General features: G+C 36.5%; 1 protein-coding gene across 2 annotated transcripts in view; it reads right to left on the reverse strand.

The window, feature by feature from the left end:
• The window catches only part of DAB1 (DAB adaptor protein 1), a 626843-nt gene that overhangs the window by 345864 nt on the left and 254072 nt on the right, over positions 1-26907 (reverse strand). For both annotated transcript variants that reach the window (XM_063427999.1, XM_063427998.1), the window contains exon 3: positions 15699-15768. The gene's annotated coding sequence lies outside the window, so the exon portion shown is untranslated. The remainder of the gene's footprint in view (positions 1-15698; positions 15769-26907) is intronic.

The following is a 26907-nucleotide window of genomic DNA, read 5'->3' on the forward strand; positions in this document are numbered from 1 at the left end:
AAGTGTAATTATTGCAGTTTTTTTTAAACTGCAATAATTACCTTGCAGGGTTAAGTCCTCCCCTAGTGGCTGTCTATTAGACAGCCACTAGAGGACACTTCCTGCTCTATAGCACTCTGTGTGAGGACCTCCAGCGTCGCTCTATTCCCCATAGGGAAGCATTGAAATTCATTTTCAATGCTTTCCTATGGGGTGCGCTAATGCGCATGTGCGGCATTGCCGCGCATGCGCATTAGGTCTCCTCGGCCGGCGGGCGAGATCAGTCTCGCCCACCGGCCGACGTAAGCAGAAGGAGGAGCGGCGGGGGAGGAGGAAGCAGCGACGTGGGACCTGTCGCTGCCTCTGGTAAGTCACTGAAGGGGTTTTCACCCCTTCAGCAACTGGGGATTGGGGGGTGGGAGGGAGAGGGACCCTCCAGTGCCAGGAAAACGGATCGTTTTCCTGGCACTGGAGTTTCCCTTTAAATAGGGTCCTGAGATGAGACACCTGTGACAGGGGGCGGTGCAAAACCAAGGAACTGGCTAGACTCCTAAATATATATATGGGAAAACAAGGGGCTGGCTGCACTCACCTAAACATGCTTAAATGGGGTGCTGCTGGGGGACAATAAGTACAGTAAAAATAGAAATCCAGCGCACTCACTTATCAACTAAACAGCTACTTTGATGCTGACAGATTTGACTAGTTTTATTAAAAACACCTTATCTAGGCAAAAAATAATGGGGGTTTAGTTACACTATATGGACCCTATTTAAGCCTTGTACTGCAGAGAACTCGAGATGGAAGGATTTCCCCAAGTGAGTAGCTCATTTAGTAGACAGTTGGCAGTGGGGTACATTGACGTTTGTGGCAGGCTTATGCAATGTATGATCATATAGTGTAACTAAACCCCCATTATTTTTTGCCTAGATTAGGTGTTTTTAATAAAACTAGTCAAATCTGTCAGCATCAAAGTAGCTGTTTAGTTGATATGTGAGTGCGCTGGATTTCTATTTTTACTGTACTTATTGGCCCCCAGCAGCACCCCATTTAAGCATGTTTAGGTGAGTGCAGCCAGCCCCTTCTTTTCCCATACATCCCATTTTGTATCATGGATAAGCATGTTTGTGAGTTGTCTTATGTGGCAAGCTCATCATTACCTTTTTTTTAAATCTATTTTTGTATTAATAAAAGAGGGGTTTCATGGTTCATGGTCTCTCTTATTCTCCCCCTATAAAGTGTGGAAGGAAGGAAACATAGAGTGCCAATATATCATGGTGGGTGAGATCCCTCTCAATTTGGAGCTGCATAAACCCAGAGCTGGGTGAGAAGGGGCTCTGGTATATGTGAGTGCGACTAAAAAAAAATGTGTTAATGAAGAATACATGTTGAGTATAATGTTAAATAGCGCAACATTATTTATTGTATAAGAAGGTAAAACTTGGTTTGGCACAGTAGTGGTTGATGCTTTTTGTCCAATTTCACTTTTGTTGAACCATTTAAAGAGATAGTACACACAATACATAGTGTTTAAATATATTGCTAAAACTAGTTTTTAATTTTGTTCTGAGAGCCTGTTATATATTTGGGTTTTGGGATTTTCAGTTGTTGTGACATGCGCACGTAGCTATCCACTATACATTTACATGTTTTTTTTTTTCTTTTGGCCAGTCTGATTCTAGTAACGATTTAACATGTTATTCACTAAACTTGGAACTGAGAAGAAATTACAAGGGCCTTCAAATTTTAGGTAAAAATAACAAATATTAACATTAATCAATATTTCATGCTTTCGTATTGCGACGTAAATATTGAAATACCTTTTTTAGTTCGACTCAATTTTACATTCAGGAAATACATCTTTAAGTAAAAATTGGCAAAATGAGCAGTCCATGGGTAGTAACTGTATCTTTAAACAAATGTGAAGCACTGCACTATGCGTCCTTATATACACCGATAACATTAATTAAAATACTGATACATATAGAATATACTTAGAAACATAAAAGATAACTTATTCTAGAATCAATACTGCTTCATCACCAGGACTAGGGAAAGGATGCCAATTAGGTTCATTATCAGCCTAAATATATTCCAATGCCTACTTGTGCATATTATGGTTTCATGAGCAAAGGGATGGCAATAGAAGGGGATATCCTGCAGTGCCTTATTAGAAGACAAGCAAATGCATGCAGAGTCTATAAATTACTTTCATAACCATACCGTGGTTTAGAAGCAGATGTTACTAATATTTCGCCAATCTCGGGGGACCTTTCGCATATGTTTGCTTAGCAGTGCAGATTAGACTGTGAATATACCTGGTCTGATTTTTTTAGGCCGTTCTAGATTAAATAGTCACTGTCTTTATATTGTAGATTTCTAGAGAACAATAACAAAATAAAACTTTATTATGGTTCGTTATATTTTTGTGTGTTTTTGTGTGAGTGAGAGGGAGTTATATTGTCTAAAACCATATAACAAATGCAAACCTTTTTTAATGGTATTATGGTTTTTAGTTTTTAAGGTTTTTAATGAAAATTGCTATACTAAAATTTGTTTCCTCCCTTCCTCATCAGTAAGTGAACTTACTCAGTAATGGAGGGGGGCTGAAAGTATAAACACATAGAATTAGCTTATTATGGACAGCATTGTTACTTGTTTAACCCCTTAAGGACCAAACTTCTGGAATAAAAGGGAATCATGATATGTCACACATGTCATGTGTCCTTAAGGGGTTTTAAGCAAACCAAACTATTTTATATATCAGAAACGGAGCAAAGATTAACTCTACTGTCACATTTCTCAAGTGATGACACCACACACATTTACCATATGACACGTTTGACACCATCGCACAGAAGCATGCATCTGTAGCATGCTCCAATCCGATTATCTGCTGAACATAGCAACAGAATATGGGTCAAAATGTCCAGCGCTTTACTTCAATACTCTGTTTGCAATTCTTTAAATGCTATAATGTTACCTATTATATTTTAAGAAGAAATCTCTTTTTATTTTGTTTAAGGCAGGAATAATAGAAGCCTTGCTGCTTCAAATACACCTCCTTACAGAGTACTGATCTGGTAAACCGAGCTGTGTCAGTTGTCCAAATCTGGCTTTTCAAACTGAATACATCCTATAATTTTAACGAAAAATAGAGTAGTGTAAAAGCCGATCGGTAGCACTGAGTTGCCAGTAAGCAAACAGTTAAAAATAAATAAATGATGTTATTGAAAGTGGAATTTTAAATCAGGTAGGTTAAATGAACACTCAAAATACATAAAACACCTCAGCTTTTGTATTTTTATTAATGGGACACTATAGTTACCAGAACAACTACAGCTTAATGTAGTTGTTCTGGTGAGTATAATAGCTTCCTTCAGGCATTTTCATGCAAGCACTGCCTTTTCAGAGAAAAGGCAGTGTTTACATTGCCCCTAGGGGCACCTCCAAGTGGCCACTCCTCAGATGGCCACTGGAGGGGCTTCCTGGCTCAGTGTTGCACAGTAGGCAGCACTGCCATTCAGCGTCGCCACACTCTGCATGGGGACCCTGAATTTTCCTCAAAGAGATGCATTGATTCAATGCCTCTCAATTGGTGCTGATTGGCCAAAACGTTGTTTGGCATGCCTCCTTGCCGATTCTAGCCAATCCAATGCTTTCCCCATGGCTAATTCTGATGGTGTCACCAACGGAGCGGAGCCAGTGCCGGCGGACCCATGGAGAGCTGAAAATAAGGTGAGTTTTAACCCATTCTGAGGGGGCTAAGAGGGGGCAAGCCACCTCAATTGTGGGTTTTCACTATAGGGACAGGAATACATGTTTGTGCTCCTGACCCTATAGTGTTCCTTTAACCCCTTAAGGACACATGACATGTGTGACATGTCATGATTCCCTTTTATTCCAGAAGTTTGGTCCTTAAGGGGTTAAAGAGGTGATCTCAAAAGAAATTGGCACTTTTGTAAATATCCGTACTCACACTTTCCTGACTGTCAATCAAACAGTTTGGGAGAGTTTTCTACTTGTCGTTTTGACCATTCTCTCAAAGTGGAAGTGAGGTATTCTTATAGATAAGTTCTGGATTCCCTGCTTCTCTTTGAGAAGCATTCTATGCGCGTAAACTGCAGTGGTAGGAGCAGAGTGACCTCTATTTTTAGATAGCATGAGGGGGGCCCACATATTATTTAAAAACTGAATACTCCAACATTAAAAATCAATGTATGTGTTCCTAACATTGTAGTGTTCATTTAACATGAATTATTTCAAGTAACCCTTAAAGTTAGTAATGAATAACTCAGCATATAGGCAGTTTGTCATTAATAATTATCGTGAAACTGTTGTTTGAAGTGCTAAGTTGAATTTAATTGCCAATTAATACTAACCACTTACTTGATTATTTCACTTTTTTTTTTTAAATCTTTTTGATACCGTTGCAATTCTGGCTAATACATCAAAATAATTAAATATGTGCTTATAGATTCTCCATTATTTCTACAAATTTTAAAATATCCCCCCCTCCCCGTGAGGGTTTTAAACACATGATTTAATTTTATGGTAAAATAACTATATATATATATATATATATATATATATATATATATATATATATATATATATATATATATACATACATATATATATATATATATATATATATATATACATATATATATATATATATATATATATATATATATATATATATATAATAAACAATACACAAGATCCAGCACACTCTCCTATCTACTAAACAGCAACTTCAATGTTGACAGATTTTATTAGTTTTTAAAAGTTTTTTTAAAAACACCTAATCTAGGCAAAAAAATTAGACATTAGACTGTGAGAGTAGGACCTGCCAAAGATTGGGTACATTGACGTTGTGGCAGGCTTATGCAATGTATGATCATATAATGTCACTAAATCCCCATTATTATTTTTTTGCCTAGATTAGGTGTTTTTAAAAAAAAAACTTTAAAAAAATAATAAAATCTGTCAACATTGAAGTTGCTGTTTAGTAGATAGGAGAGTGTGCTGGATCTTGTGTATTGTTTATTGGATAATATGGCCCCCAGCAGCACCCCATTTAAGCATGTTCAGGTGAGTGCAACCATCCCCCATGTTTCAAAGTCTCAAGAGCACATTGCTTCTCCAAGTGGTGGACTGCATGTGGGGACAGTACCCCCATTAGCTACCTTTCCAGGAAGGGAATGAAGGACTGAAGCACCACTTGGAGCCAATTTAATACAAGACTAGTGCAGATGTCATAATATGCCATGAGAACAACCTCTGCAGTGTCTCCTCCACCGGTAACTTTGGTGTAACATAATTAGTGGTCATCTTGGACTGCTAACATTAGTGCATGGCTGAGTGCCCAATGATTATGGGGGCATCAAATATCTGTGTTGATGGAGACAGAGATGACTCGCACCAGAACAAAGGAGAGGGTGTTCCAGGCACAACCAAACTTGTGTCTAAGTAAACACTGTCAAGGAGTTTGGCTGCCACTCCTTTCAAAGGCTCACACTAGCCCTCACATCCGAGAATCCCTCCTTTTAGCCAAAATCATTTGTAAGATACCCAGGTAGCTCTAGACTCCTTACAACGTCGACGTGTTGATTAAGTGCCAAATAACAAATGTATAATAAAGAGCTCACATTGCTTGCGTCCGTCTAGCATGCCGGACAGAATCTGCCACCCCCAGCATAACAATATATTATTATATATCATTTTATATTAACAATATTCTGCTTTGGACAATGGTGTATCAATCAATTTCTACTTACTAAATCTATTTATAAATGAAGATTCAATAATTACTTGTAAAGATAATTTACCTTAGCTTTTCAAATATGGCCATAACGAATGTTCCAAATCCAATTACATTTAGCATAATGAATGATTAATGACTAATAACCTGTACACTACCTCTATGGCTTGTGGCTTGCAAAACAGTTCTCATTACCACATTTTGTTGATATATTGTTTGCATAATATAATTATTTTATGTATATGCATGAGATTTGCTTCAGGTCCTAATTATTGACATAATGTATGCTGTAGAAGTAGAGATTTAAAAATGACACCTAATAAAATAGGTTATGTAGCATTTACAAAATTAATGCAATTGCTATAATTAAGAAGATAACCATCACTGTAAAATATTTTAAATCATATACGCAATAAGTTTCACAAGTAACACGTTCCGAACAAAAAAGACACATAATGAGTGGTTGGCACATTTGGATGGAGAAAAGGTCCACATTAATGGGACATGTGAAAAGGTTGAGTATAGGGTTGTGCCTAACATTAAGCTATGCCCACTTGATTTGAAAATAGGATATATATTGTGTGTCTGGTATCACGGAGATAGATGGATACATACTTTGCTTATTAACCTTTTGCCTGAAAACTCACAATAGCCTTTTCAAAATAAGTATCTATATAAATATAGTTCTACAAAGTTGTGAGCAAATGTTTCAGTGAAAACATCTACAACCCATGTGTGGATGATGGATGGATGGATAGATAGATATACTTTTTGGTAGTAACTCTCTGTAGAATAGGGGCAGGCGACCTTTGGCACTGCAGAGGTTATGGATTACATCTCACATGGTGCTCTTACAGCCATAATGGTGGCAAAGCATCAAGGGTGATGTAATCCGCAACATTTGGAGGGCCGAAGGTTGCATACCCCTGCTGTAGAATGTAAAAATGTTTTACTTTTCTTAACAATTTGTTTAAAAACTCCATCATTTACATCTATTAAAAATCTATACAGACATGAAAAACAGCAAAACCTAAATGTACCATTCATAGTAACCCACTTTTGATATTATTACTATTAAACATAATAAGAATATGGAATACAGACCATGTCAGAAACTTGCAAAACATTAGAAAAATTTAGCATTCTTTAGATGATGGATTTTCACTGGAAAAATAAAAATCGTGCTATACTAAAACCTGCTAACCACCTCTTACAATCCTGTATACTAATGCAACAATTTAATCTTCAAAGTATTCTGCTCATTCAATATGCATCTTTTATTAAACTTTTTACCACTGTTATAGTACATTTTTTTTCTTAGTACTCCACACACAATCCACTTGATATCATGTTACAAAGCTTTGTATCCCTTAAGCTGTGTAAAGGTTTAAAGCAGTTGACTGCGGACCACCCAAAAGCTTTAAGAACGTCTGCGAGATCTAATAAGAAACGTATTGCACCATTTTTGTTACATTTATTGAACAAATCAAAACAAAAATACCACTTTATTAAGTTTGAGGCAGACAAGCCACTGGCAGAAATAAGGGTTCTGAGTTTTCAGCCTTTTTTTTCCATTATAAAGTCCCCAAAGATAAATTCAATTTTCTTACATATTAGAGTTGACAATAGAACAGCATTCACTCAGACATTTGGTATTTACCAGAAAAAAAAGAATATAAAAAATGTCTACATGTTATATAATAAAAGATATTCCTTGTTGAAAATTAAAGAAAGAATAATATACTTCAAATAATTACACATATAATAAATAGGAGCTGTCGCTGAAAATCTTTAAACTGTTTTAGTTTGGAATGCAATTCTTTATGGACTTTTAAATTGTTTTTGAAAAATTATATACATTTTTAGGCAATGCAAGTAATTATTCAATTATGTGGAATACTTTTAGGGAAAGTAGGCCCATCACCTTGTCTCAAATATATTTACTGTATCTACATAGACTTTATTTACTGCTCGCTCAAAGAGCATGGGTCTGTTCCTCTAGCTCTGCATGATTACAAGTTGTCATAGTATAATGGGTAGTTTGTTATCTGCATGGATTTTTTTTGTTATTACCTTTGATGAACAAACTCACCTTAAATTGACTACTCCTTCTGATTTATGCACTTGTTATAAATCACGGTTATCATCATAGCACCGATTTAAACATTAAGTATATAAAGTTATTGTGCAGTCAGTTAGGACAGCTGTGCAGTTTAACACTGAATGTGGGTCCCTGTCCATCCACACCCTGGCCCCCACTAGATGTATGGCTCTGACAGTGATAACGCTCCTCCTTAGTCTCGCCAATGTTTGGATTCAGGTTGTGATAGGCTGAAAGTGATCAGATGACACTCTAAAACAATCACCACTGCCCATTGCTGCACAGACTAATGTTTCCTCACCGACAGGGGACACCAGACAACCATTTAAGTGAGATTAAGAAGTTAATACGACTGCAGGTCCTTTTAAGCTCTGTCTTTATCAGACGGTAGCTGAGCTAGTCAGAGGAGTCTTATTTTGGTGAATGGCGTCTGAATTGTTGGACATGTTTAACACAGCACTGTGTTGGGTTAACAAGCAGACTGTTTAAAGGGACACTGTAGGTACTCACACCACTTCAGCTCATTGAAGTGGTCTGGGAACAGTGTCCCTATTGCCCTTAGTGCTGCAATGTCACATGTTACAGTTCCAGAGAAACTGCCATGTTTACATTGCAGCATACAGTCAGCCTCTAGTGCCTGTCTCCCAAACAGCCATTACAGGCCTTCCTGGGTTGAAATGGACCTTTGGTCCGGTATCTGACGCTGGATGTCCTCACGCTCTGCAAGAGTACACCAATCATCAGATTTGTCTTCATAGGAAAGCATTGAATCAATGCTTTCCTATGGGAAGGTCTAATGCATGGGTCGCATTTGCTGCACATGCGCATTAGAGTTCGCTCGGCGCGGAAAGAGAAAAAGAAGGAGCTTTGACCCAGCGCCGAGGGACATCGGCACTCAGATCAGGTACATTTTAAAAAGGGTATTTAACTCATTATTCAATGGGAGGATAGCACACGAGGGAGGGGGGAGGCAGGGGGAGCAATAGTGCCAGAAATACAGCTTTGTATTCCTGGAAGTATAGTATCCCTTTAATTATGTGACAGTTACTATCCTACATGTGGACATAACTGTCTGAATTGTTGGACATGTTTAACACAGCACTGTGTTGGGTTAACAAGCAGACTGTTTAAAGGGACACTGTAGGTACTCACACCACTTCAGCTCATTGAAGTGGTCTGGGAACAGTGTCCCTATTGCCCTTAGTGCTGCAATGTCACATGTTACAGTTCCAGAGAAACTGCCATGTTTACATTGCAGCATACAGTCAGCCTCTAGTGCCTGTCTCCCAAACAGCCATTACAGGCCTTCCTGGGTTGAAATGGACCTTTGGTCCGGTATCTGACGCTGGATGTCCTCACGCTCTGCAAGAGTACACCAATCATCAGATTTGTCTTCATAGGAAAGCATTGAATCAATGCTTTCCTATGGGAAGGTCTAATGCATGGGTCGCATTTGCTGCACATGCGCATTAGAGTTCGCTCGGCGCGGAAAGAGAAAAAGAAGGAGCTTTGACCCAGCGCCGAGGGACATCGGCACTCAGATCAGGTACATTTTAAAAAGGGTATTTAACTCATTATTCAATGGGAGGATAGCACACGAGGGAGGGGGGAGGCAGGGGGAGCAATAGTGCCAGAAATACAGCTTTGTATTCCTGGAAGTATAGTATCCCTTTAATTATGTGACAGTTACTATCCTACATGTGGACATAACTCACACCTAATAATCTGTCTGTTTATGTATGCACTGCACAGGGGGTAGAAGTTGACAAGAATATTTAAAAGTTCTCTGTCCACAGCCTTGGGTCTGGTCTGAGCAGGGTTTTCGTTTTGTAGTTCAGTTATCAGCATTTTGTTCAGGAAAACTGTTAGAACTACAGCTCCTCTGAACCTTTAGCTGTGCTTCTTGTATGTGCAGATGTACAAGTGTATTATTGAAAAAAAAACATCATTATTTAGAAGGGCGTGACATAATGTATGAGCTTATAGACCTGTGGCATCAGGCATTACATATCTCTATTCACAAATCAGCAAGAAGAAAGTGCTTTATAATGAAAAATGTGGGCCAGAGGAGCTATAGTTAAGATGCACAGTGCTAATATATATATATATAATTTATTTATTTATTTATTTTATCAAAAGCTACACAAAATTGAGCATGTAAATATTTAAAATGCATCCGGTCCTGTTTAAATGATTTTAACATTCCCATCATAATGTGTAAATTGTGTGTCCTTGTATGCTTCTTCCTTCCAACAAAACACAATATATTTTGTGAAGCATTTGGGGATATAACAATAGTCCCCACACAAGCCCATTTCAATATTGCTGATGATCGCTGCTCTAATTAGATATATTCCCAAATGAAGGGACATATTTCTACATGTCTACAACACAGGTGATTAGGCTTTATATGCTAAATATTAATTCTGATTTTAAATTTTTTTTTTAAAAATGCTTATTTGGGAAAAGAAAATGTTTTGTTTTGTCTTTTAAATCTTCACTTTGAAAATTATTTGCCATATGTATTAATCGAGTGATTAAATGTATATTATCAGTTAGATATTGTCAGTTTCTAGTTATTGCTGTTGTTTTATTTGTATCTCATTGAGCGATGGCTTCTTTTCTTTCATTGTTTCTTTGCCAGAGTTATAAAGAAAGAAACAAAAAAAAAACACTAATCCCCATTTCAAGGAAATGGGGCAAAATACAAAGCAGAAAGGGAAAAAAAATCTATTAAAAAAAAACACGGAGCCCCAGGCTTTTCCGGTAGCAAATGGTTTTATACATGCAGAATTTTTAAATAATTTATTACCCATATTTCAGCTTTTGTCTGGCAGTATTCCATTTTCTTCATCTGCTGTAAATGTATTTGAAACCTGCACCACCCTAAACGCAGCAGTATTCAGATGCAATAAAACAAATTGCTGTAAAATGGCAGAGATCTAAAGCTTTGTATCATCTTTCATTTACATATTAGCATCACTGCGGAAAATGTTGGTGCCTTATAAATAGCAGATAGAAGAAAGGTCCAGGCACTCCAAGGTACAAAAAGGCAAATTTTTTTAACCCACTGCCACTCACAACGTTTCAACCTATACGGTCTTTGTCAAGCTTTGTCAAGACAAAAACCGTATAGGTCGAAACGTTGTAAGTGGCAGTGGGTTCAATAAATTTGCCTTTTTGTACCTTGGAGTGCCTGGACCTTTCTTCTATCTGCTATTGAGTACTTGGTCCCCGGCACTGGGGCTAGCCTGGTTGCACTCAGATACATAACACTTGGGATTGAGTGCAGTTCCACATTTCTACTACAACGGTGCCTTATAAATAATGATAATAGATATATAGATTGCAAGCAGTACCAGGAGGACAATGAACACATCATTAGAGCTTGTCAATATTCTGTAATCAGCAAGGAGAAGGCTTGAATAATTAACGAAAGTTATTGATTTCAAGGTGTCGCAGCATGCACCCAACCCTGACCAAAGCAGGCGCTACGTTAATGCAATTATGTTTTTTATTTTCATAGTTTGATTAAGTACAGTAAGATGCTAAATGCGATCCTAATATGTAACAAATAATGTCCCTTTTAAATGACACTTAAAGTAAACCTTACCAGTGAGAGGAACTGAAGGAGGTAAAGAAAGGATTTAGAGGAGGATTTCAGAAAATGTATTGCAGAAGTTATAAGGAATAGCATAGCAGTTATCTAGACTGATTTAAAATTAGAATTAACAATAGCTGTTTAATTATTAGAGAGTGAGCAAAACTTTGCAATATAGTCATACTCAACATTCAGCACTCAAAGAGTTCGTGGTTTAGCACACTAAAAGTATTATTTTTATGTTACCCGAAGCTTCAAATACAGCAATGTGTAGTATTTTGGATAGGCTGTTATAATTTGAATAGTGAGACCAATCTATCCCACAAACAAAAACTGAACAGTATTATTTTTCTATTTGGAATCAATTTTCCAAAGAAATACATCCAACTCTTACCTCTTGTGGCACTCTACCCCATTCCCTCTAGAACGTAAGCTCGTTTTGAGCAGGGCCCACTATAAGCTCTGTTGCTGTGCATCCAGCTCGTCTTGTTGCAATAACATGTCTGTTAGTCCACCTATTGTACAGCGCTATGGAAATTGTTGGCACTTTGCAAATAGTAACAACTATAATAATGTGATCATAAAAGGAATTAGCATCTGGATGTACAATAAACCACTTAATACCAAGACAGTAGTTGTTAAATTATTTAACGGTTGGTATCTAACAAAATGCATTTGATGGCTAATAAGAACCATCCAGCTCTTGTGAGTACAGAATGGTTAAATACATTTGAGTGCAGGTTTTTTTTTTCACATATATATAGGATTTGTTTATACCAAATAAAATAACCCATCTATATAGAGCTGGGTTTAGAAACTTGACATTTGAATGACACAAAAAAAATAAAATATTGCAAAACCCTTACACATTTTTTAGGGATTTTCTTTTTTCCATATATATGTACCGATTAGTTTCTTAGTATAAAAGCATATGTTAATTAGGACTTTATTACATATACTGTCTTGGACATTCTTCTATAGAATGATTGCAGAATAATTGCTATAGTTTGACATATCACTATCATGATTGAACCCATGCTGTGATACTCATTTTTTTCATTATTTCTTGTTATATTTAGAAATTCTGATTTATAGAAAGATAATTTTTTTCCTAAACTTTCTTCTGAATTGAACATTGACATGTAGTTAATAATTTCTATTTAAATGTCATCTGTAGATCAATTTTCTAATAAGCTTCTGTCAACAAGTCTTCAGTTGGTACTTAGTATTCATATAAAAAGATATTTGTTAGATAGCTCTATTAAATCAGACTTTCAACATAAAACCTAACTTCGTAAAGAGATGAACATTCATTGCAAGTGAGAAAATGTTTAAAAACAATCTGTAATAGTCATTATTACGGAATTACTCTGTAATTTTTATGTCACACAATTACCTGCGAAAACGTGTAATTTTATTCACACTAATTACAGACCTACCTTATGAACAAGTGCCTGTTTTTGAAATGCCCAGTTTAGACAAAGCTAGTGATAAAATTCACTTAAAAAATCATTCAAAAAAAAAAAAAGCTTCTGTATATTGAATTGTACTGGGAGATTCGGGCTGGCTCGCCAAAATATAAGAATTAGGAATTAGATTTATTCTAAACAATGAAGTGAATAAATGACTACCCGTGGTAATTTTAGAATATATCATTGATATTTTGCCTTTATTAAGCTTCAAATAAGCTTCGAATACTGTTCAGAGAATCAACTTAACTATAAGTAACCAAAGTGCCTTGTATCACGAAAACATGCCATTGATTGTTGGAGAAGAAAAATATGTCTTGGCCGATCTGTTACTTTCACATTTAAACTGAACTCAAATGATGTTGGGAGGATATAAGCTATAAACCTGGAAGAGGTGTAAATAGATGTTAAAATAGAGAATCTGAATTCAACATTACTGTATGTGTTAAAAGCAATAATGTTGCCTGTCAAAGAACATAAAAAAATTCTCAACTACAAACTGTGTTCTTATTAATGCAAAATAGTACACACAAAGATATACATGTTAATAATAGCCATTTAGAAATATAAGTGCTTTAACAAAATCAATAAATCATTGTTTACATATTTACATAAAAGGCTCCATACCATATGGAGGTATACGCATATTTCCTTAGCATGACATATTTTGATGGTGGTACGGAAAAGTGGTGTGGTACCATTTTTCCTCAAAAATAAGACGTTCCCTGAGAATAAGCCCTAGCTTATTTTCGGGATATGCTTGTAATATAAGCCCTACTCCGAAAATAAGCCCTAGTCACTAGTGTGCTAATGTATGTTTGGAGAAGTTTCCCGGAACATAGATTCTTGGGATTCCATGCCCTAGTAAACTGGTTTATGATCGGAGGAATTCCCCCGAACGTAGACCTGCTTTCCTGCACATGCTTCCGGATGCTTTCCCCCGAATTAAGACATCCTCCAAAAATAGGCCCTAGTGCGTTTTTCGGGGCAAAAATTAATATAAGACCCAATCTTATTTTCAGGGAAAGATGGTAATAATGTGAATGTTCTACTCAGATCGACACAACTGTATTGCTTAATCCCACTGTGAAATTGCTGTAAGTCATAATGTTTATGAATCACCTGCTTAGTTCCCTATTTTTACACATTGTAACAATAATTATTTAGAAGCAATGACATGGAAATCAGACCACAGATTAATTTATTAATCTGTAAATCCCATTTATCTAATGCATATCGTATTTTCAGCCAACACATATATTTATGTAAGGGTTTTCAGCAAGCTGAAGAATAAACGGTTTAGTTGGAGTATATTTCCAAAGTTGATCTATAGCCTCTTTCACAATTTTATTTCGACAACAACCAACTCATCTCTACACTGCTTTTCCTAAATAGTGAATTGTATTGAGTTGACAACACAATTGCGACATTCAGCTCAGCATAGCCAAGTAGGAGGAATTTTCCAATTCAACTATTTTAAGCAGTCGGTTGAGATGCCAGCTCTCTATTTAGCAAACAAGCAGCTACAAAGCTATTGTAATTTGCCAATATTACTGATTTTACTTAGTGCCTTAGGTGTCGCTGCAAATGTCTACAAATCAGCCTTGCCTTTTCTCATACAGACTGTTAAGAAAACCAACATTTCCTCCTCACTATCACAAACTGCTAATGGTGTATTTAAAATTATGGTAGAAATAACATGATTAGCATTAGCTAATGTGTCATCGCTTTGAACACCCAGGGCTATTTCAGGATGCACCTAATACTATTAACTTGGGTGTTTCTTGATAAATTATACAAATTAAAAAAACCTCTTACAACACTTATACAAATTATACAATCTGTTCTAACACTTGGGTTACAAGAACACTAAAGCCTTTTTCAGATCTTTAACAGTAATCTATCACCGGGAAAATAAATTGTAACTTTTGAGAATTCCAATTTCTTCTAATTTGCCTAATATTGCAGAACATGTATATTTCCAATTGATTAAAAGTGTGAGTTAACTGCTAAGAGCACCTGGGTTTGTCATGTACCATACCTCTGTTGGCAAATATTCATGTCCTTTTTGCTCATTGTGTGATGCAAGCTGTAAATGGTTAGTTTAAAACATCTGAATACTTCATATGTGAGTTCCCTAATTCGATAGGTTACCAACCCTAGTATTGGTGTATTGCTAAGTGTAATTGGCTCTAGACCAGTGATGGCTAACCTTGACACTATAAATTGTTTCTGGACTACATTTCCCATGATGCTCAGCTAGCTTTTAGAGTCTAAAAGCTAGCTGAGCTTTATGGGAAATGTAGTCGAGAAACAATTCATGGTGTCAAGGTTAGCCATCACTGCTCTAGACACTTCTAGTGGTCATGGGAAAAAAAACTACATATGAAAAAAAATATAGGCTTTCAGGGACACTCCGGAACCCTTTAGTTTGCTGAAGTGTTTTATATGTGAAAAGTGTGTTTCAATATAAATTGGCTCTTTTTTTCAATTAATCTTGTTACACCGTCCAGCTGTCTATAAGACAACCGGTCCTATTACTTCTTGTTTTTTTTATATCAGAGGAGCTAGGTATAAGCAATTGCTCAGAGCACCTGCCTTGCAAAGACTTCTCATTGAGAGGCTTTGGGAAGTCTGTGATTGGACAGTCAAAGAAAATATGTTTTAAACAAATAATAAACAAAATTATTGTCACAATACACTCTAATCCATGTAGTTACATGTATTACACATCTACACAATATGTAATATAAGAAAATATGTCATGTATGAAATAGGTACCTGAAGGAGTAGATGCATGTCTTCTCACCAGAAATGCTAAATCCAAATTATAAACACCATAGCGTTGTCACTGAGAAAAGAAGACAATTTATTTCTTTAGTAAGTGCATTGTGCTAAAAACATAGACGCAAATCAGTCACATATATCAAGCTTGATTAAAACGGCCAATGCTGCAAATTGAAGAAACACAAAAAAATTATATTATGTCTGGTGGATACATCTTCAAAATTAGTCTTTCCTAAAACATCGCACGCCAGACGTATGTTCGGTTTCCCTTTAGTTAATGGTAGCATTGAAATAGCCATGAATCAAAGTGACGTCAAGGGCAGAGACAATTTTTAAAATGAAGTCCAACATTAATAAAGAATTTTTAAATGGCATTCCAGATTTTTTTTTTTTTTTTTTTAACAAAGAAAATAATAACCAGACACATGTTACTAGCTAAAGATAGCGATATCATTTCTATGAGGTGCTTTAAATCAATTCCAGTTAGGGTATTAAAGGCGAAAGACAGATTAATAAAATAAAATAAAAAATATGTCCTTTCATTTCTTTAACCTCTTAAAATGGCGTGCTGATAGTACATTTACTAAAAGATGAGTGTTACATTTCAAATAACATATAATTAGGCAGATTGTAGTCCCATTATTCATTTTCTCTCATAGTTTCCTTTTAGGATCCTAACCTCAGTTGCATATTTAGGTAGGAAAATTAAGTGATCAATCATCGTGGGCTGCAGTGGAAGTAAAATGTTGAAGGACAGATCTTCAAATGCAGGTTCCAACATTATTGTACCTACTCCCATGTCTTCCAGATATGATATAAGGCCAAGATTGAATGCTTTCACCTTTCAGGGCTTCGTAAGCCAGTGGAAGAAATGAACTAGGGTCTGCAGTCTTTACTGCCCTTTCCCAAACATTCAAAGCAACAGTAGTTTTACATTTTTTAACATAGATTATAAAATGATCCACAGAATTGGCAATACAAGCACCTGCTGGTAGAGATTATCCTTGGCAATATTATATTGTGATATTAAAAAATGCACCCTAATGAGTTTAATCATTGAACACTGACTTGCTGTGAAATGAAAACAAAATTTGACTTTGTTGGACAATTTTGTGAACTCAGCATTTTTTGCTTACTTTTGCAATTCAATTTTCAGCTCACTACAATTTGTAGTCTAGTAAACAAACTCTTCAGTCTCTAGCTTAAGTCAATACATAGTTATAATGCCCAGACTTTTAGCTGTGGTAATAACTTGGAAACAAGAGGAATGCAAAACTGTACCTGTTCCGCTATTTATTTACTTTAATGGGGAGATTTCTGAAGAGTTTAACTGTCAAAAATCCTTTGAGACTTGAAACACTAGATGTGTCCAAAAGATGAGCATTTTATAGAGTATCTCAGTATATTTGGGGTTTATTACATAAACAACTGACAATGGAATTGCAAATTCTAGGTTTGAATGGACAAATTGCTACCACTGTCCAGTTTCTGCTTAGTTTTTTTATGGTCTTGCCAATCCTATTTTCCTCACAGTTGGCATGCATGAGATGAACATTGTTATATACCATCCAACCACCATTTCTGCCTTTCCCACTTAAGCCTCTTGCTGTCCTTATTGTATGGGACATACAAAGGCGCCCTGTTGCTTCCTGCGTGGGCTTCTAACAGTACAGTTCTGGCACACACCATGAAGTATTATAGTGTACAAGCTTCACACTACCAAATAGGCAACAGGAAAGCAGTGGATAACTGCAAGCAACAGAGGACACAAGAAATAGATGTAGGGGTTGAGTTAGCACGGCCATGCAAAAACATGTCCTAGACAATTTTTGCTGTCATAGTCTAGATCTGAAGATTATATCAGGAAAAAAAACAGTCAAGTGTGTCAGGTGCTTCAAGGTTAATAATGTGTCACGCTAGTAAAAAACCAAGTGATTCCCCAACTAGCCTGAAAATGATATCGTTAAGGGATATCCTATATTTAATATTTGCAATATCTGGTTGCTTACAAACATTTCAAAACCCTGCCTTCCAACAGGTATTTGGTGTAAAATCTTAAAATGGGAATAATTAGCAGAAACGTTTATTGGATTTCATTTCATTTCACTTTGACTCAGAACTGCTCTGTACACATAGCCTTCTGTGTGTGTGTGTTTAGGGAACCTTCGCAGGCATTCAGCCATTTTGAATAAACAATATGAATATATTGAATAGAATAGAATATACCAAATGGCTTTTTTTTTCTTCTGTTTTAGAGCAAATGATTGGATGTGTGTGTTTGGAAATCTCAGCCTGGTTGAGTCAATAATGTTTTAGCATGATGATGGTTTAAAACATGACCAATAGTGGCATAATTACATTCAGAAATGATGAGGGCTGATTGTTTTTGAGAAAGCTGAAATAGTTTAAAAGGTTCTGGAAGCAATGTGAAGAAGACCAGATGCATAGAGGCTTAATTAAGTGTAATGCTGGGTCATACAGAAAACACTTAGACAGGTGGCTTAAAAGCATTAAGAAGCCCTGGCTTGGAAACAAACTGATGGCAGCCGGATTCATGGACTCGGGAATTTGACATATTGTGAGATTTCAACAAGCCTCAGGCCAGTGTGTTTACAGTCAGTTTGTGCATGGACAAAGCACAGGGATCTGATAGCAACACCTGGAACTCATACATCACAATTGCTATCTGTATTATAATCCTCGATTTCTCTAAGTAAGAAATATGCCTGATGTTAGTGTTCCTGGCTAAGCTGGTCAAAAGGCGAGCAAATTGTTTTGTGTAAGGGGTGCGTACAAACTTGGAAAACTAATTTTACCCCTATATCATTAGGCAGATTGGTGCAGCATGGACTTTTGCTGCACGTGCACAATTGCCTCTCGATGCTTTCCTATGGGAAATAATTGGGTTGGCTGATATAATCAAATCTGATGATCTCAGTCAAGGAAGAGGAGCTGGGGTGAGGCCATTTGTCAGGAGAAAAAAAATGATTTTAACACCTTTTACATTTTTAACATGGGGTTGGGTGCCTAAACTGTGTTTTAAAACTATAGTGTCAGGAATATATGTTTGTATTCCTGACACTTTAGGACTCATTTAACTGATTCAGTTTGAATCAATCCTACATTTACCAGAAAAAGTCTAAACTAGCACAGAAAATATTTTATCGAACTATCCTTGAACTTGGCACTGAACAAGTACATAGATACCCTGGGAAAATGAAAAATTAACTCAGCACTTCGGCTATAAATGATGCAATTTTCTTCACACTCTACCAGAGCCAGAACAGACTATTGTGTGTATACCTATATACATATGAACCCACTAGACTAGTTTCTCTTTAATGCAGTCAAACACTCAATCATAACTATTTTAACTGGAATTAATCCTAAACCCTCACCCTAATTTTCCTACCTTTGTTCTCTAACCCAAACTATACCTTTTACCAAACCATATTCAAACCTTTTGAATCCTGATGCTTAAAACTGGTCTGCTGTTTTTTTTAATATGCCTGGGCCTATAACTTGCCCCAGCCTAGGCCTGTTAATGATAATCAACATATGCAATGCAGCAATAATGATCTATCGGAAGTAAGTCAAAACATGTGTGCCGAACTGCTACATACATTGCCAGCCAGCTTGCCACGTGTGCATGGATAGCTGAAGCATTTCTGCAGGAAGCAAATGTTCTTGCAATTCTGCAGTAATGATCAATGAGCCCCTTTGTTGTGTTTTTAGGGGATGTTGTTCTGTATCCCTCTGAGGTAGACCACCAAGGAACTGGATGGTGGAACATAGCATCTAATTCAGGACTGTTGGATCTATGCATATAGTAAAATATAAACAGACACAAGCATTGTTATATTGTGCAGTAAACAACGTGTCTATCTCGCAAAAGCTCATAATAGGTTGATCTATAAAACGAGAGAAGATCAAAGGAGTCAGTACAATTTTCTCAGACAAAATGTAAACCACTTTACAAATGTGTGCCAGTCTAATACTATTATCTGGAATGCATAATATGAAATGCAATAAAACACTAGTGGATTCTGCTACGATTGAGCTAACAAGAACAAAAACCCACTTATATTAAAAGCACTATTTCCATATACAGTTTTATAGTGCATGTAATAAGCTGAATATTTTCTTATTAGCTAAAATGGGATGGGACATAGTAACCAGATTAATTTCATTTATGAAGTACCATAGATTTTCACATTATTAAATGAGCACTCAAAAACCCCATTGTGCAAAGGGTTAATAGGTGTCATGTCTAGTGGTATGAAATAAACAAGGGACAAAATCTCACTAACAGTAGAGAGTAATTGGGGGTTGCGGGCAGCAGGCACTGGCCACTCACAGTCGATTATTACTTTCAGAGATTTTAGGACTCTGGATGGATAATGTCAAAATGAAATTTCTGCAATATCTGAGCAGAAATAAAAAATATGATATATTTTACATAAAACTGTGGCACAGAATCCTATAACTCGTGCTACCATAACCACTGTAATCAACTGTAGTGGTTATGCTGCCTGAAGCGCCCCTTTAAAATCACTTTAATAATAATGCCATCTGTTCATAAATTGTATCAACTGTTCAAAAATATATTAACATATTAACACATTAATGGTAGCTATTAGAGAATACTATTTTCGTGTCATAGTGAGCAATACATTGTGTTAGAAACACGTTTCTCTTTGTTTAGTATAAAAATATTGACATTTGCTTTATCAAAAGCAGGTCAAGAAAAAATACACTCACATGGTCTTATAGAAATCATAGGTTTAATTAGCAGCGGGAATTTTGAGAAACCGGTGTACAATCCCCTTTTAAATCGCATTCAATTTTTTACTTAACACATTCTTTATGTTTACAACTTAAAGCATATAGGGAATACTAAATGATTCTCTAGATCTAATATATTAGTTTTTTCATGTGAAAATGTTTTACACATGAACAATCCAGACTCCACTCAGGGGATACAAAAAGCAATAATGCCATTTTGTAAAAAAAAAAAAAAAACTTTATTGGTAGATGTTGACTGAGTAAGAAAAAATACAAGATGGAAGCCGAGCCAAAGAACTGTGCTCCTACAGATATAAAACATGGAATGTGTTATCTTGGTCGTGTTCCCACCTTGTATTGCTATACAGCCAAACACTAACAATAACGTTGAACATGCTTTTTGCATCCCACACTGGAACCAAACTGGTCTCTTGTCTAATTATGGTTCCAGAAGGAAATCTAACACCAAACAACCTAATGAATTTATGGCAGGATAAGATCCCTTTTCCTTTTATTATGAAGTGCAAGCCTACTGACTGATAATAATACTGAATATTCTCCAATGGGAATCATGGTGTAATTGTACAAATAATGGTGCTTATCTGTTAGCACCAAATAGCAGCGAATTTAAAACTAAAATGCAAAATTCAGGACAAAACAACCAAGATGTGACTATAGTTGACTTGGAAAATGTTCCTAAATCAGCAATTTTTTGTCCATATGTTATAATTCTCTTTTCAATTCACTAGAGACCAGTGTTTGGTAAATAAAACCCACTTATTTAGAAACATAGCGAATGAATTATGAAATTGCTGGACATTTGAGTAAAGGTTACAGTTTCTAACCATAGCATTATAAAACCAAGCACATTTATCACGTTATGCTGCAAAGTGTTCCTAGCAATTATGAAATGGTGTTTCAAAAGACTTGGGAAAGGTATCTGGGTCAGACTTTGAATGACAGGTTGTGAAAAAATATTTTTGAGAACTGTTATAGACTGTCAATATACACTACAATCAAAGAAAATGGCTACAAGTTTGCCTCAAGGTGATACATTGACCCAGCAAGACTAAACCATATTTATCCAGACCTTTCCCTTTTTGCTTCAGAAGATGTAAAATCTGCACTATATACTTCCTCGTATGGTGGTAGTGCAAGAAAGTAGCAAAGTTTTAGAGGGAGGTGTTTAGGTTCCTTAGCTGTTATTTTTTTTTTTTTTTTTACTTTGAAGCCTGAACCTATGTTGGTCCTTCTGAATGGTGTTTTATCATCTCCTCCACTTTCACAACCATCTTGTAAGATATGCCATAGGATCAGCACGGCTCCACAGATTTGCATTGCCCATTTGTGGAAAGATAACGTGGCACAGTTTGGGATATTAGTAAAACACATTACCTTTGTGTATAGTATGGGTGAATGGTATACAACACTTATGGGCACACCCTATAATAACCTATAATAAGCTATCACTCCATTTTTGTGGTGAGGGGCAGAGGTAGTATCTGAGTTCTTGTCTTGTTGTTTGTGTTCTTATTGGTTATCTTTGTTCTTGTCTTTGTATAGTTTTGCTTATTATGGAATGCTTACTTTTTCGTCTTGATTCTTTTATTTCTTTTTAGCCCTACAAGTGTTTATGGTGGGTGGCTTTGATAAGGTTTTCCCTACCTAGATGAGGAGTAGAGAAAGGGTTAATATTTCAAACTGGTTACCCATCAGCTTTACAACCTTTAATATTACAATCCCCTGGGCTGTGGAATGCACGTGAACAAAATGAAGGTCCCCATTCCATTCACCCACTTGCTACTGTGGGCCACAGACTCCCTTGTGCTTTAATGGGAATTAACAGGACCTCCAGCCTTTTACATTGGACCATCATACATCTGAGGCAGTTGATGTTACCCTCATATAGGTAAGGGGTGCACTGGATACCCAGTGATTTTATATTAGACCATCACCTTCATTAGCTCATATTATTTTAGGAAAATCATTCATCATTGGTCCAGTGGATGAGAGGGTGGGTGGGACAGCTGACCAACTCCCATGTTGGAGTTTCACCAAGCCTCCAGTACCTGCTTAGTAGCCCTCACAAACCACACTCATGCAGCAAGTTATGTTTTTATGTTGGTATCTTCTTGGCTTAATTGGAAATTCAGCAGAGTGTGCTTTCATTTTAGCTTAATCTTTTTAGTTTACATAAATCATTCTGAATGTTATGAGATTACACACAAGAGCATTATAAATTTTTAATTTGCGTTGGATTTCTTCCTGCTTGTGGAAAGTTGAGTACACTGATATATATATTGAGAGATTTTCTTTAAGTTTGAGGCAAAAATCGCATAAGACATGTTAAGCAAATTGGGCATTTGGACTTTCTCCGATAGTTTTTACTGTCACTAATGCAAAAGCTTCAGGCAATATGCGCCTCATGGACCTAATATTCATACATTGAATTAACTTATAGTCACATTACATTAGCTGAGCTAATTTTAATGAAAATTGTCTTGCTTTAAGTTGCAATGAGGAGTCTGTGTCAGTCGACACAATTAATTTGTTCTTTAAATACCAATATACACTGTAACATTTTTGGATGCTGATAAAAGGCACATCATCTGTGTCATTTTTACTGGATTGGGTAAATTATAGAAGACTTTGAAAATATCAAATAATTCTTCAATAATGCAGCTGAGCTCTGACTATCGTTGTTCATATGCAAGGTAAAAGATTACACTTACATTATTTAATGTCTTTCTAAATGTTCAAATTTAGTGCAGATTGCTACTGCCGAGATTGGCCATTACTTTTGTAGTTAATGGAGACATCAGATGCATTCATCAAGTCACAGAATTTGTCTTCGTGGTTGAAGTCAAGTCAGGTGGAGTGGCTCCTCAACCTGTACAGAGTGAGTTAATTAAATGTACCTGTAGTGATTCTTTGTAGTTCATCATTTGAAAACCAATTCCTGGTGTATTGAAAACCAAGTGTATTGACGAAAAACTACAACTGAAAATACTAATTAAAAATACATTTTGTTAAATATCCAGTGAATGTTCACTGTTTTTCTGATATTTAACCCATTTGCTGATCAACTCCCATTCACTTGACAAAGACTGTAGGTCATTTTGAGTAAGATTAAAGGGACACTCCAGCCACCAACACACATTTAGCACATTTTAAAGTTTTTACCATAAATATAAGGATGTGGATTTGTTATGTTCAATTTATATATAATTTGTGAAAATGTATGTTTTCAAATCTTAATACGGTCTCTTATTATGCCCCACCTCCTCTATTGCAAAGTGCTTCTTTCTTTCTGATTACCACGTGTGTGTTCAGTTCCCTTTCTGTCCCTCTGAACCAGCAGGGTTTCACCAATAACACAGCTGTATATTTTATTAGGAAGCGCAGCAAAGTTTTAAATGGAATTGTGGTTCAGCCAACTGCTATTATAAGTAAACAGGAAACTAATAATTGAACTACAACATCCAAACATCCCTGCTCGGCCCAGAATGTCCTCCTGTCACGCCTGTGAAGAGTCCCTCAGAAATGCAGTACAACATTATAACTGGCTCGTCACTTCCACGTTTGCAAAGTAATATTAAATTATTAACCAAACAGTAAAGATTTAGCACTCAATACCAGAAAATGTTAGAGCTTATAACACTAATTAACAGTGGATTCATACCCGGAATTCTATATTTCAGAACTCACAAACACATATATGTTATACATGGCAGATACAGAAATATAGAGGATAATATTATATACCTTCTGAATTTACAATTCTCTTTTAACTATCTAAGTATTTGTTGGCCATATCTATGCCTAATTGACCCTCTGATGTGAATAGCCCTCTTGACTGCATCTCAGCCCCAGAATAAAAAGCCAACCCGAGATTTCAAATTAACAACGGAGAAAGGAGTCAAGACTCTTTGGACACGTGCACACAGGCACTACTACTGAGAGACGCTGATAATATAAAATTTCTATATTAATAATAATGATGCTAATTTAAAAATAGGCTTCATCACCAATAGATTGTACACAAAGCTAACTAGGCTAATATATAAAATATATTGATACTGGGGAAAGTAGAATGATTAATACAAGGAACATAAAAGCATGCTCTCTCTGTCCCCACATGTAAGTGTGAAATGCAAGGATTTCGGTATCCAATGTGAGCCCAGTGAAAAATACATCTTGTTCGTTTTGATTATTTTTTATGAACATAAGGAAAGTAAATGACAATACCTTTACAGTCCAATGTTGGTCCTAATGTGTCATTATAGCTATCTACATTAAGATCTCCTGTTGATTTCACTCCCTCTCACGGTTTTCCATAGATACGTTGTTTACATCTTAGAAAACAAGCACATTTTAGCAATGAGAGAGAAACAAGCTATATTGAAATGTGTTACAGCAGATTATTCACACAATGAATTATTCTTTAATCTGGGGACTGTAGACAACTGACAGGAGAACTGCCAATTTTACAACAAAATTGCTGGGAAATAACTAACAACATGACAACCAAGATTTTGTCCCTATCGATTCTCAGAATTATTGCTATCAAACTGATAAAAAGATTCAGGAGTTTCTTTATGTCAGCTTTTTAGTCTTATCCAATGTTCTAGAGTTGAGAGTTTAAAGGGAAACTCCAGTGCCAGGAAAACGATCCGTTTTCCTGGCACTGAAGGGTCCCTCTCCCTCCCACCCCCCAATCCACAGTTGCTGAAGGGGTGAAAACCCCTTCAGTGACTTACCAGAGGCAGTGACAGGCCCCACGTCGCTGCTTCCTCCTCCCCCGCCGCTCCTCCTTCTGCTTACGTCGGCCGGTGGGCGAGACTGATCTCGCCCGCCGGCCGAGGAGACCTAATGCGCATGCTTCCCTATGGGGGAATAGAGCGACGCTGGAGGTTCTCACACAGCGTGAGGACGTCCAGCGACGCTCTAGCACAGAAAACCTGTGCTATGAAGCAGGAAGTTCCCTCTAGTGGCTGTCTAATAGACAGCCACTAGGGGAGGACTTAACCCTGAAAGGTAATTATTGCAGTTTAAAAAAAACTGCAATAATTACACTTGCAGGGTTAAGGGTAGTGGGAGTTGGCACCCAGTCCACTCCAATGAGCAGAAGTGGTCTGGGTGCCTGGAGTGTCCCTTTAATACATATTGGGAGAATTCCCTAAACAGGGGGTATGTTGGCTAAAATCCAATTTACAAAATGTAGGCAAGCATAGGTGATTTAGATTTTCTTTTAATTCATGTTAGGAATTTAATTTCTCTCTAGTAAATAAACTCCACATAGATGTGGGCCTTTATTCCTGTAGCAATATATCTTTCTCTAAAGAGTCAATGAGTCTGAAATGCTACTTTAGAACTGATTTTAAAAAAACGTGTAAAAACACTCGAGAGGACTCATCATAGCCCATGCCCTAAGCCAGTGATGGATAGCCTTGCCACGCCCAAATGTGCTTGAACTACATTTTAGCTTTTAATTTTCTGCTAATATCATAGGAAACAAAGTATACAAACACCACACAGGTCCAGGCCTAGCCTTCATCTCTCTATGAGACCAGTGTTTTCCCTTTTCCAAACTGACCTCAGAAATTCACAGTAATTATCTGTTTTCTCAAATGTTACCATCTTAAAATATCATTTTGTGTACTAACCTCACGGAATGTACAGGACTGTAATCTGTGCTGCAGTGAGGGCAGTTACATATATCCTGTGTCAGCTACATTTGTTATAACCCTGAACTACATGACACTACAAAACACTTAAAGCACAAAACACGAAAGCAATTTTTCATCCGAGACTTGCTTTTTTCATTCGCCATGTCATCGTAAATTGAAATTCCTTCAAAATACAAAGTTCTCTATAAGAGAACCTTAATATTGTGCAGCATTTGAGCGATACTCTAGTTGTTTGACTTTTCAAAGACCATTAAAAAAGTCTTCTGGCAGCAAAACAGGAGGAAACCTACCCATATTTTATCTGAATATGTTTCGGTAATTGGAATTTTCCTGTTTGATAAATCCTGAGCAGCATTTCAATTCACATCAACGGCAATAAATGGCTCAGTGTTTATACCTTCATTAAACATAAAATGATTAATCTCTCTATAACACGCTCTTAACAAATGCGTACTTGTATTGCAGTCAATTGAAATCCATCCCAGTGGCCAATGAAAGATAGCTCATTCGGGGTTTAACGGAGAAAGAGCATTGTCTGACTAGGTGGAATAATGTCAAGAGTTTGGTATCTCATAAAATTGTAAATCTGTGCATTACCATAACATATTGGACGAAGACCGCTAACAATCAAATGCTTTTATGCAAAGAATATATGATATATGCATAAAGCAAAGAAGTTAAAATACACTTACAAATTTTAATTCTGCAATATTCCAGCCGTGAACAGT

The sequence above is a fragment of the Pelobates fuscus genome, chromosome 7 (assembly GCF_036172605.1).
Source record: "Pelobates fuscus isolate aPelFus1 chromosome 7, aPelFus1.pri, whole genome shotgun sequence".
Lineage (NCBI taxonomy): Eukaryota > Metazoa > Chordata > Amphibia > Anura > Pelobatidae > Pelobates > Pelobates fuscus.